The sequence below is a fragment of the Phyllobates terribilis genome, unplaced genomic scaffold (genome assembly GCF_046119375.1).
Source record: "Phyllobates terribilis strain yellow unplaced genomic scaffold, ASM4611937v1 Scaffold_5__5_contigs__length_657084704, whole genome shotgun sequence".
Classification (NCBI taxonomy): Eukaryota; Metazoa; Chordata; class Amphibia; order Anura; family Dendrobatidae; genus Phyllobates; species Phyllobates terribilis.
In genome coordinates, this window is record NW_027362765.1 from 206,887,923 (window position 1) to 206,899,691 (window position 11,769).

Genomic DNA, 11,769 nt, shown 5'->3' on the forward strand with positions numbered 1-11,769 from the left:
TAATAAGGAGCTCACCCAATAATAAAGAGCTCACCCAATAATAAAGGCCACGCCTAATAATAAGGAGCTCACCCAATAAGGAGCTCACCTAATAATAAGGAGCCCACCTAATAATAAGGAGCCCATCCAATAATAAGGAGCTCACCTAATCATAAGGAGCTCACTCAATAAGGAGCTCACCTAATAATAAGGAGTCCACGTAATAATAATGAGCTCACCCAATAATAAGGAGCTCACCTAATAATAAAGAGTCCACCCAATAATAAGGAGCTCACCCAATAAGGAGCTCACCTAATAATAAGGAGCCAACCTAATAATAAGGAGCTCACCCAATAATAAAGAGCTCATCTAATAATAAAGAGCTCACCCAATAATAAAGAGCTCACCCAATAATAAGGTGCTCACCTAATAATAAGGAGCCCACCTAATAATAAGAAGTCCACCCAATAATAAAGAGCTCACCCAATAATAAGGAGCTTGCCCAATAATAAAGGGCACACCTAATAATAAGGAGCTCACCTAATCATAAGGAGCTCACCCAATAAGGAGCTCACCTAATAATAAGGAGCCCACTTAATAATAATGAGCTCACCCAATAATAAGGAGCTCACCCAATAAGGAGCTCACCTAATAATAAGGAGCCCACCCAATAATAAGGAGCTCACCCAATAAGGAGCTCACCTAATAATAAGGAGCCAACCTAATAATAAGGAGCTCACCCAATAATAAAGAGCTCACCCAATAATAAAGAGCTCACCCAAAAATGAGCCCACCCAATAATAAGGTGCTCACCTAATAATAAGGAGTCCACCCAATAATAATAAGCTCGCCCAATAATAAGGAGCTCGCTCAATAATAAGGAGGCACTTAATAATAAAGAGCTCACTCAATAATGAGTTCACCCAATAATAAGAAGCTCAACCAATAATAAGGACTTCACCGAATAATAAGGAACTCACCTAATAATAAGGAGGCACTTACCCAATAATAAAGAGCTCACCTAATAATAAGGAGCCCACCTAATAATAAGGAGCTCACCTAATAAGAAGGAGCCCACCTAATAATAAGGAACTCACCCAATAATAAGGAGCTCACCTAATAATAAGGAGCCCATCTAATAATAAGGAGTCCATCCAATAAGGAGCTCACCCAATAATAAGGAGCTCACCTAATAAGGAGCTCACCTAATAATAAGGAGCTCACCTAATAATAGAGAGCTCACCTAATAATAAGGAGCTCACCCAATAATAAAGGGCACACCTAATAATGAGCTCACCCCATATAAGGAGCTCACCTAATAATAAGGAGCCCACTTAATAATAAGGAGCCCACTTAATAATAATGAGCTCACCCAATAATAAGGAGCTCACCCAATAAGGAGCTCACCTAATAATAAGGAGCTCACCTAATAATAAGGAGCCCACCCAATAATAAGGAGCCCACCCAATAATAAGGAGCTCACCCAATAAGGAGCTCACCTAACAATAAGGAGCCAACCTAATAATAAGGAGCTCACCCAATAATAAAGAGCTCACCAAATAATGAGCTCACCCAATAATGAGCTCACCCAATAATGAGCTCACCTAATAATAAAGAGCCCACCTAATAATAAGGAGTCCACCCAATAATAAAGAGCTCACCCAATAATAAGGAGCTTGCTCAGTAATAAGGAGGCACTGACCCAATAATAAAGAGCTCACCTTATAATAAAGAGCTCACCTAATAATAAGGAGCTCACCCAATAGTGAGCTCACCCAATAATAAGGAGCTCGCCCAATAATAAGGAGTTCACCCAATAATAAGGAGTTCACCCAATAATAAGGAGCTCACCCAATAATAAGGAGGCACTTACCCAATAATAAAGAGCCCACCTAATAATAAGAAGCTCACTCAATAATAAGGTGCTCGTGCAATAATAAGGAGGCACTTAATAATAAAGAGCTTACTCAATAATGAATTCACCTAATAATAAGGAGCTCACCCAATAAGGAGCTCACCTAATAATAAGTAGCTCACCTAATAATAAGTAGCCCACCTAATAATAAGGAGCTCACCTAATAATAAGAAGCTCACCCAATAATAAGGAGCTCACCCAATAAGGAGCTCACCTAATAATAAGGAGCCTGCCCAATAATAAGGAGCTCACCTAATAATAAGGAGCTCACCTAATAATAAGGAGACCACCTAATAATAAGGAGTCCACCCAATAATAAGGAGCTCACCCAATAAGGAGCCAACCTAATAATAAGGAGCTCACCCAATAATAAAGAGCTAACCCAATAATAAAGAGCTCACCCAATAATAAGGAGCTCGCCCAATAATAAGGAGCTCGCCCAATAATAAGGAGCTCACCCAATAATAAGGAGGCACTGACCCAATAATAAAGAGCTCACCTTATAATAAAGAGCTCACTTAATAATAAGGAGCTCACCCAATAATAAGGAGCTCACCCGATAATAAGGAGCTCACCTGATAATCAGGAGTTCACCCAATAATAAAGGAGCTCACCCAATAATAAGGAGCTCACCTATTAATAATGAGGCACTTATCCAATAATATAGAGTGCACCTAATAATAAGGAGCTCACTCAATAATAAGCTCGCCCAATAATAAGAAGCTCGCCCAATAATAAGGAGGCACTTAATAATAAAGAGCTCACTCAATAATGAGTTCACCCAATAATAAGGAGCTCACTCAATAAAAAGGAGCTTGCCCAATAATAAAGAGCTCACCTAATAATAAGGAACTTACCTAATAATAAGGAGCTCACCCAATAAAAAGGAGCTCGCCCAATAATAAACAGCTCACCTACTAATAAACAGCTCACCTAATAATAAGGAGCTCACCCAATAAAAAGGAGCTCACCCAATAATAAGCTCACCTAATAATAATAAGCTCACCCAATAATAAGGAGCTCACTCAATAATAAGGAGCTCACCCAATAATAAGGAGCTCACCTAATAATAAGGAGCTCACCTAATATAAAGGAGCTCACCCAATAATAAAGTGCTCATCTAATAATAAAGAGCTCACCTAATAATAAAGAGCTCACCTAATAATAAGGAGCTTACCTAATAATAAGGAGCTCACCTAATATAAAGGAGCTCACCCAATAATAAAGTGCTCACCTAATAATAAAGAGCTCACCTAATAATAAAGTGCTCACCTAATAATAAAGAGCTCACCTAATAATAAAGAGCTCACCTAATAATAAGGAGCTCACCTAATAATAAAGGGCTCTCCCAATAATAAGGAGCTCACCTAATAATAAGGAGCTTGCCCAATAAGTAGCTCACCCAATAATAAGTCTACTACGTCTGAATGTCAGCCTCCAGTAGGCGTACATGGGCAAAAATTATGTACGGAAGAGCGCACGTTTGCTCTGTCGGCAACATTATAGTCTATGGCCTCATCTGCGCATGCGCCCAAATCCCGTTTTGCAGGGGGTGCGGACGTAAGCCTGACAGGACCAACGAATGTGTGCCAGAATGCAGCGTGTAGCACCCTTACTATTTAATGAACATATATTAATACTATTTGTTATTAGGATCTCCTCACTGCTGGGGTCCCCACAGGGCTCACCCACCAATTTGTCTTTGTTTTTTTGAATGTCTTTTTTAACAATTTGTGTTCAATTCAATAAAATCTAAATATTTTAAACTAATTATTGTTATGCTCTCAGTCCTGGCACACAGTCTGTATTGGTCTCTTCTATGTCTTCAGTGCCTTTGGGACATCTCACTCTGTTCCAAGATTACAATTTTCGGTAGCTAAAATATTATTAGAATATTAAGCTTAATGAGACATTTTTTTGTTCCCCTGGGGGACCTGAAGCAGCGACCCTTTATAATGCATATTTTTTTCACAGCATCCAAGGTGTCAAAGTTTTGGAGACAGCGTTTATTGATCACCAATCATTCCCTGGTGCCCAGCACTGCTGGAAGTCAGGATTGTGAAGAACACAGCGCTGGGATCTTCTGAAGAGACTTGCTAGAAAGACTTCACAAGAAGCCCCCTCAATGGCCTTTATTAAGCGGTTAATTCTGCTGTTGTCTTCTTGTGCTCTTAGCTGTGCCTGTACACTGTGTGGCATGTGATTGTACCCATACACTATGTCACATGTGCCCATACAGTGACTGTGCCCATACATTGTGCAGCCTGTGGTTATACCCATACACTGTGTGGTATGTGCCCATATACCGTGAGGTATGTAGGTGTGCCCACACACTGTGCAGCATGTGCCCATATACTGTGTGGTATGTGCCCATACACTGCGATATATGCCCATATACCGTGCGGTCTGTGGTTGTGCCCATATACCGTGCGGCCTGTGGTTGTACTATATACTGTGCAGCATGTGGCTGTGCCCATACACTGTGCAGCCTGTGGTTAAACTATATACTGTGCAGCATGTGGCTGTGCCCATACACTGTGCAGCCTGTGGTTATACTATATACTGTACAGCATGTGGCTGTGCCCATACACTGTGCGGTCTGTGGTTGTGCCCATACACTGTGCAGCATGTGCCCTTACACTGTGCGGCATGTGCCCATACACTGAGCGGCATGTGTCCATATACCGTGCGGCCTGGGGTTGTACAAACAATATGCAGTATGTGGCTGTGCCCATACACTGTGCAGCCTGTGGTTATACTACACACCGTGCAGCATGTGGCTGTGCCCATACACTGAGCGGTCTGTGGTTATACTATACACCGTGCATCATGTGGCTGTGCCCATACACTGTGCGGCCTGTGGTTATACTATACACTGTGCAGCATGTGGCTGTGCTCATACACTGTGCAGCATGTGGCTGTGCCGATACACTGTGCAGCTTGTGGCTGTGCCCATACACTATGCAGCCTGTGGTTATACTATACACTGTGCAGCCTGTGGTTATACTATACACCGTGCAGCATGTGGCTGTGCCCATACACTGTGCAGCCTGTGGTTATACTATACACCGTACAGCATGTGCCTGTGCCCATACACTGTGCAGCCTGTGGTGTGGTTATACTATACACCGTGCAGCATGTGGCTGAGCCCATACACTGTGCAGCATGTGGCTGTGCCCATACACCGTGCAGCATGTGGCTGTGCCGATACACTGTGCAGCCTGTGGTTCTACTATACACCGTACAGCATGTGCCTGTGCCCATACACTGTGTGGTCTGTGGTCATACTATACACCGTGCAGCATGTGGCTGAGCCCATACACTGTGCAGCATGTGGCTGTGCCCATACACCGTGCAGCATGTGGCTGTGCCCGTATACTGTGCAGCATGTGGCTGTGCCGATACACTGTGCAGCATGTGGCTGTGCCCATACACTGTGTAGCATGTGGCTGTGCTCATACACTGTGCAGCATGTGGCTGTGCCGATACACTGTGCAGCATGTGGCTGTGCCCATACACTGTGCAGCCTGTGGTTATACTATACACTGTGCAGCCTGTGGTTATACTATACACCGTGCAGCATGTGGCTGTGCCCATACACTGTGCAGCCTGTGGTTATACTATACACCGTGCAGCATGTGCCTGTGCCCATACACTGTGTGGTCTGTGGTCATACTATACACCGTGCAGCATGTGGCTGAGCCCATACACTGTGCGGCATGTGGCTGTGCCCATACACCGTGCAGCATGTGGCTGTGCCCGTACACTGTGCAGCATGTGCCTGTGCCGATACACTGTGCAGCATGTGGCTGTGCCCATACACTGGGTAGCATGTGGCTGTGCCGATACACTGTGCAGCATGTGGCTGTGCCGATACACTGTGCAGCATGTGGCTGTGCCCATACACTGTGTAGCATGTGGCTGTGCCCATACACTGTGCAGCATGTGGCTGTGCCGATACACTGTGCAGCATGTGGCTGTGCCCATACACCGTGCAGCATGTGGCTGTGCCCATACACTGTGCAGCCTGTGGTTATACTATACACCGTGCAGCATGTGGCTGTGCACATACACTGTGCAGCATGTGGCTGTGCCCATACACTGTGTAGCATGTGGCTGTGCCGATACACTGTGCAGCATGTGGCTGTGCCGATACACTGTGCAGCATGTGGCTGTGCCCATACACTATGTAGCATGTGGCTGTGCCGATACACTGTGCAGCATGTGGCTGTGCCGATACACTGTGCAGCATGTGGCTGTGCCCATACACTGTGTAGCATGTGGCTGTGCCGATACACTGTGCAGCATGTGGCTGTGCCGATACACTGTGCAGCATGTGGCTGTGCCCATACACTGTGTAGCATGTGGCTGTGCCGATACACTGTGCAGCATGTGGCTGTGCCCATACACTGTGCAGCCTGTGGTTATACTATACACCGTGCAGCATGTGGCTGTGCACATACACTGTGCGGCATGTGGCTGTGCCCATACACTGTGTAGCATGTGGCTGTGCCCATACACTGTGCGGCATGTGCCCATACACTGTGTTGCCTGTGCCCATACACTGTGCGGCATGTGCCCATACACTGAGCAGCCCGTGGCTGTGCCCATACACTGTGCGGCATGTGGCTGTGCCCATACACTGTGCGGCATGAGCCCATACACTGTGCGGCACGTACCAATACACTGTGTGGCACATACCCATACACTGTGTGGCATGTGCCCATACACTGTGTGGCACGTGCCCATACACTGTGTGGCATGTGCCCATACACTGTGCTGTATGTGTCCATATACTGTGCGTCATGTAGTTGTACTATACATTGTACACCATGTGGCTGTGCCCGTACACTGTGCGGCATGTGACTGGCTAACATTAATGGCTATAGAGGTATTACAGTGTGTGGCAGTGGCCATAGTGATTACTAGTGACCCCATTAAGTAGTGAAAGACACTGGCAGTTTTTAACTAAATTATTTTGGTATGGACGGCCATACACATTAGACGGCTGTTTCTGTCAGTGTTATGGTAGCCAGGGCTCAGGGCTGGCTCTAGATTTATGCAAGTCTAATGGGCCACACTTTGCTTTAGATTTTACTTCCCCTTCTTCCAAGAGCCTTAATTCTTTCATTTTCTGTCATCATATAGTTGCATAACGGCTTGTGTTTTGGCGTATGATTTGTAGAGAGAAAAGTCCACCATTGCTTTTTTTGGGTTTTGTTTTTATGAAGTTCACTGCACGGTAAAAATGTTAACGTTGTCCTACAGGTCTTAAGGTTATGATGATGCCAAATTTATGTAGGCGTTATTGGCTTGTGTCGCCATATCCTGAGAGCAATAGCTTTTCTATTTAGATGGGCAGAGTTGCTCCACGGCATTTTTTTTTGCAGTATAAGCTGTAAGTCTTACCGTTATGACTGTGGAGTCCATACAACTTTCAGGTTTCTTCCATTTTTTGAAAAATAACCGAAAAAAATAGCAAATTTGCCATTTTAATATTTTCTTCCAATTCGATGGCCACTGTATATAATAAATATGTTATTTTCTTCAGATACCAACATGGCAATACGAAATGTGTAGATTTGGTAAATTTTTTTTTTACATTTTATTTACATTTTGGCAGCATATTGTAAAGTTACCAATCTCCTATGGTGCACAGACACAGTACAAGCATGGCAGACAGTAGGCCTCTGGCTGCCATGATAGTGACATCAGCAGGCTGGAAGGGAAGGGTGCGTAAGGGCGTAAAAATGGATACCTTCCCCCTCATTCTTCCATTTCCATTGTCCATGATTGACAGCGTCTCTTGGGGGGTGAAACTGCTCGGCTCCTCAGCCCGCAACATACATATAGTGAACACATGTGTTGTACATGTACGGAGGATTTCGCCAATGGAAATCTGGTCACCTGCGCATATTTGCTGGCTGCTGATGTCAGGCCTGCTAGGGGGTCCTAGCAGCCCCGAGATCTGCCATAAGTATCTACCTATTAGATCAATGCACAGTCATGGTCTAATAATTTGCTCAAGAAACAAAAAATGCAGCAGCACTCCATAAAAGGTCAAAATACATGAGTACATTGAAAGTATTGAATCTAGACTGTTTAGTCACTTGGGCTATGAACCTACAATTTCTGGGCTGGTAGAACTGATGAAATCACCTGTGGGTCAATGGGAGGGGTGCATGGTCAGAAAAGAGGCGGTCAAACCTCAAATTTGAGGTTTGACCACCTCTTTTCTGACCATGTATCCCTCCAGAAATTGTAGGTTCATAGCCCAAGTAGAGACATATTGGCCATTTATGTAGGCTTATAGCCCAGGTGTGACATATCAAGTAGTAGTGTAGTACCCATCAGAAGGAGGTTACCTTGTCATAGTTGATGGGCACACATGAATTGGCCAAATTATGCACTAAAAACCTTCATTTTGTAAGTACATTTCATTAAGTGACTAAACAGTCTAGATTCAATTCTTTCAATGTACCCATGTATTTTTGACCTATTATGGATTGCTTCTGCGTTTTGTTTTTTTTTGCATTATCTGTAGTCATTGCAGCAGGTACGTGTTCACATTATAAGATATGCTGGTCAGTTTTTCGCTTCACTAATAATTTGCCCATCAAGAAGTGTTGAAATTGACAGTACTCCATTCAAACCCCTCCCTCGCTGCGAATATGCAGGTGAGGAGGGCCTGCTGATCAGGACCCCCATTCTAGTGTTCAGTGGGAATCCCAGTGATCCTCCACAGCATCGGTGATGAATGCAAAATCATCCTAGTTGCTCCTGATTTTTTTTCATCCCCTTTTTTCACTGAAGCAAGTAGACTGATTTTTTAATTCACTGACTCTTAACAATGGATCAGTTATAAACGGATGAAACTCAGATGCAAGTCTGAAATAAAAAGTCTGTCTTCACAGTGTCATCCGTTTCACATAGATCTCCATAGACTTTCATGGCCGAGACAGCAAAACTGATGAGAATAGGACATGCTCTTAGTCTCACGAATTGGACACACCAACCCATTTTTAAAACTGATGTGTATGGATCAATGAAACGCTGTGAGTCAGTGTGCTGTCCGAGAGAAAAAAAAATAGACATGTTAACCGTAGCCTAAGGATGATCAGCTTTTCTTGGCACAATGTTTTGTATGTGTAAGATGAAGCGATCTGACCTGCTCATCTTTGGTCACTAGTTGTTTTCGCTACAATCTTTATGGCAATGGCAACAGAGTAAGTTTGACAATAGGCTATCTGTGCAAATAACCGTAAGGACTCGGGGTGCTTTGTGGGGCCTCTGTAATTTTATTTTTTTACATCTTGTCTTGTAAAGTTTCAGCTCTGTACAGGAGACTTGTTATTGGATGAAAATAATCGTACTCCTTATTAATGTTTGACGTCCTGAATTCTCAGTAATGGAGTACTGTCTAGTAATAAACACTGCAGAAGACCTTAGCGCTGGGTGATCATCTGGGCGATGTGCTGAGAGGGTTGTTACTGAGCAATGTGATAAGCAGATAAGCCACAAGTGAGACATCGGTCATGACACTGCGTATACATACTGTATATAGCCTGTATGTACACACAGCAGGGTGTTCAGGGAATTATCGTGATGGCCATTGCTAGGATATAACAAAAAGTGCCTTGAAAAAGTATTCATACCCTGTGAACTTTTCCACATTTTTTCCCTTTACACCCACAAACTTAAATTAATTTTATTGGGATTTTATGTGACATACCAACATTAAGTAGCAAGTATGTGTGATGTGCAAAGGAAATGATACATAATTTCTAATTAGTGTTATCAAATAAATCTGAAAATTGTGATGTGCAATTGTATTCACCCCCTGTAGTCGAATACCATTAAAAATAAAATCCTGAGTGACCAATTGACCCCAGACGTCACATAATTTGTAAATTGAGTCCACCTGTGTGTAATTTATTCTCAGTATAACTACAGCTGTTCTGTGAAGGCTTTAGAGGTTTGGGAAACACTGCTTTAGAGTTTTGTTTGAGAACATTAGAGATCAAACAGCATCATGAAAACCAAAGAACACACCAGACAGGTCAGGGATAAAGTAAAGAAGGGCCAAGTTATAAAAAATAGTCCAAGCTCTGAACATCTCACAAAGCACTGTTCAATCCATCATCCAAAAATGGAAGAAGTATGGCTCAACTGCAAACCTCCCAAGACATGGCCGTCCACCTAAACTGACATCCCGAATTAAATTACTAATTAGAAAAGCAGCCAAGAGGCACAAGGTCACTCTGGAGGAGCTGCCGAGATCCACAGCTCAGGTGGGAGAATCTTTCCACAGGACAACTTCTAAGTCATATACTCCACAAATACTCCACAAATCTGGCCTTTATGGAAGAGTGGCAAGAAGAAAGCCATTTTTGAAAGCAAGACATAAGAAGTCCCTTTTGCAGTTTGCAAAAAGCCATGTAGGAGACATAGCTAGCATGTGGAAGAAGTTCCTCAGTTCAGATGAGACCAAAGTAGAACTTTTTGGGCTAAATGTAAAACGCTATGTATGGAGGAAAATTAAAATGCACATCACCCTGAAAACACCTTCTCCACTGTCAAACATGGTGGCAGCATCATGCTGTGGGGATTCTTTTTTTCAGCAGTGACAGGGAAGCTGGACAGAGTTGATGGGAAGATGGATGGAGCTAAATACACGAGAAAAACCTATTAGAAGATGCTAAGGACTTGAGACTGGGGCATATGTTCACTTTCCAGCAGGACGACCCTAAACATACTGCCAGAGCTACAATGGAATGGTTCAACTCAAAGCATATTCATGTGTTTTGAATGGCCCAGTCACAGTCCAGACGTATATACCATTAAGGATCTGTAGCAAGTCTTTGAAAATTGCTGTTCACAGACGCCTCCATCCTCCATCCACATGAACACGTTCAGTATTTGGTCAGTATTTTCCATCAGTATTTGTAAGCCAAAACCAGGAGTGGAACAGTCTGAGGAAAAGTATAATAGAAACACATCACCACTTCTGGATTTATCAGCTACTTCTGGTTTTGGCTTACAAATAGTGATGTAAAAAAACTCACCAAATACTCAACGTGTGAACATAACCTTAGCAAGAGTGGTCCGTGGCTCTGGAGGGTCACGTGTCCTATAAAAATCTATAGCCGTCTTTTCTCTGCCCCCTATAACAGTGTACAACGTTTGCTGAAAGTGGAAACTCAAAATATTGGTTGAAAAGCACATGTAATAAAGACAGTGTATTGTGAAGATAAGATGTATTAAAATTATTAACATTAAGTAATTCCTATTTATGGTCATTAGAAAGCACAGAATGGAAGTTGTATTCATTCCTATCTAATACATGACATGTACTGCAGAGAAGGGTACCGAAGGGGACACAAGGAGGTTCTGGTTTGTCTTTATATCATGTGCTTTTTAAAGAGGTTCCCTAGGAATAGAAAGAACTACATAACTTAAGGAAATGTCATTATAAATAAATCCCTAAATACGCTTAATTAGCAAATCACTATTGTTTTGTATAGTGAGATAATCACTATAGAATCAAAATGGCTGTTGCCTTGTTTCACTGACAGAAACATGTCCTAGAATTAGTACAGGAGCCTGTGCAGTAAAAGCTAAGTCCTCCTTCATATGTAGGAAGATGTGCTCCACTAATACTACTGGCCTGTGACCATGTGCAGTAAAAGGTAAGTCCTCCTTCATATGTAGGAAGATGTGCTCCACTAATACTACTGGCCTGTGACCATGTGCAGTAAAAGCTAAGTCCTCCTTCATATGTAGGAAGATGTGCTCCACTAATACTACTGGCCTGTGACCATGTGCAGTAGAAGCTCCGTCCCCCTTCATATGTAGGAAGATGTGCTCCACTAACA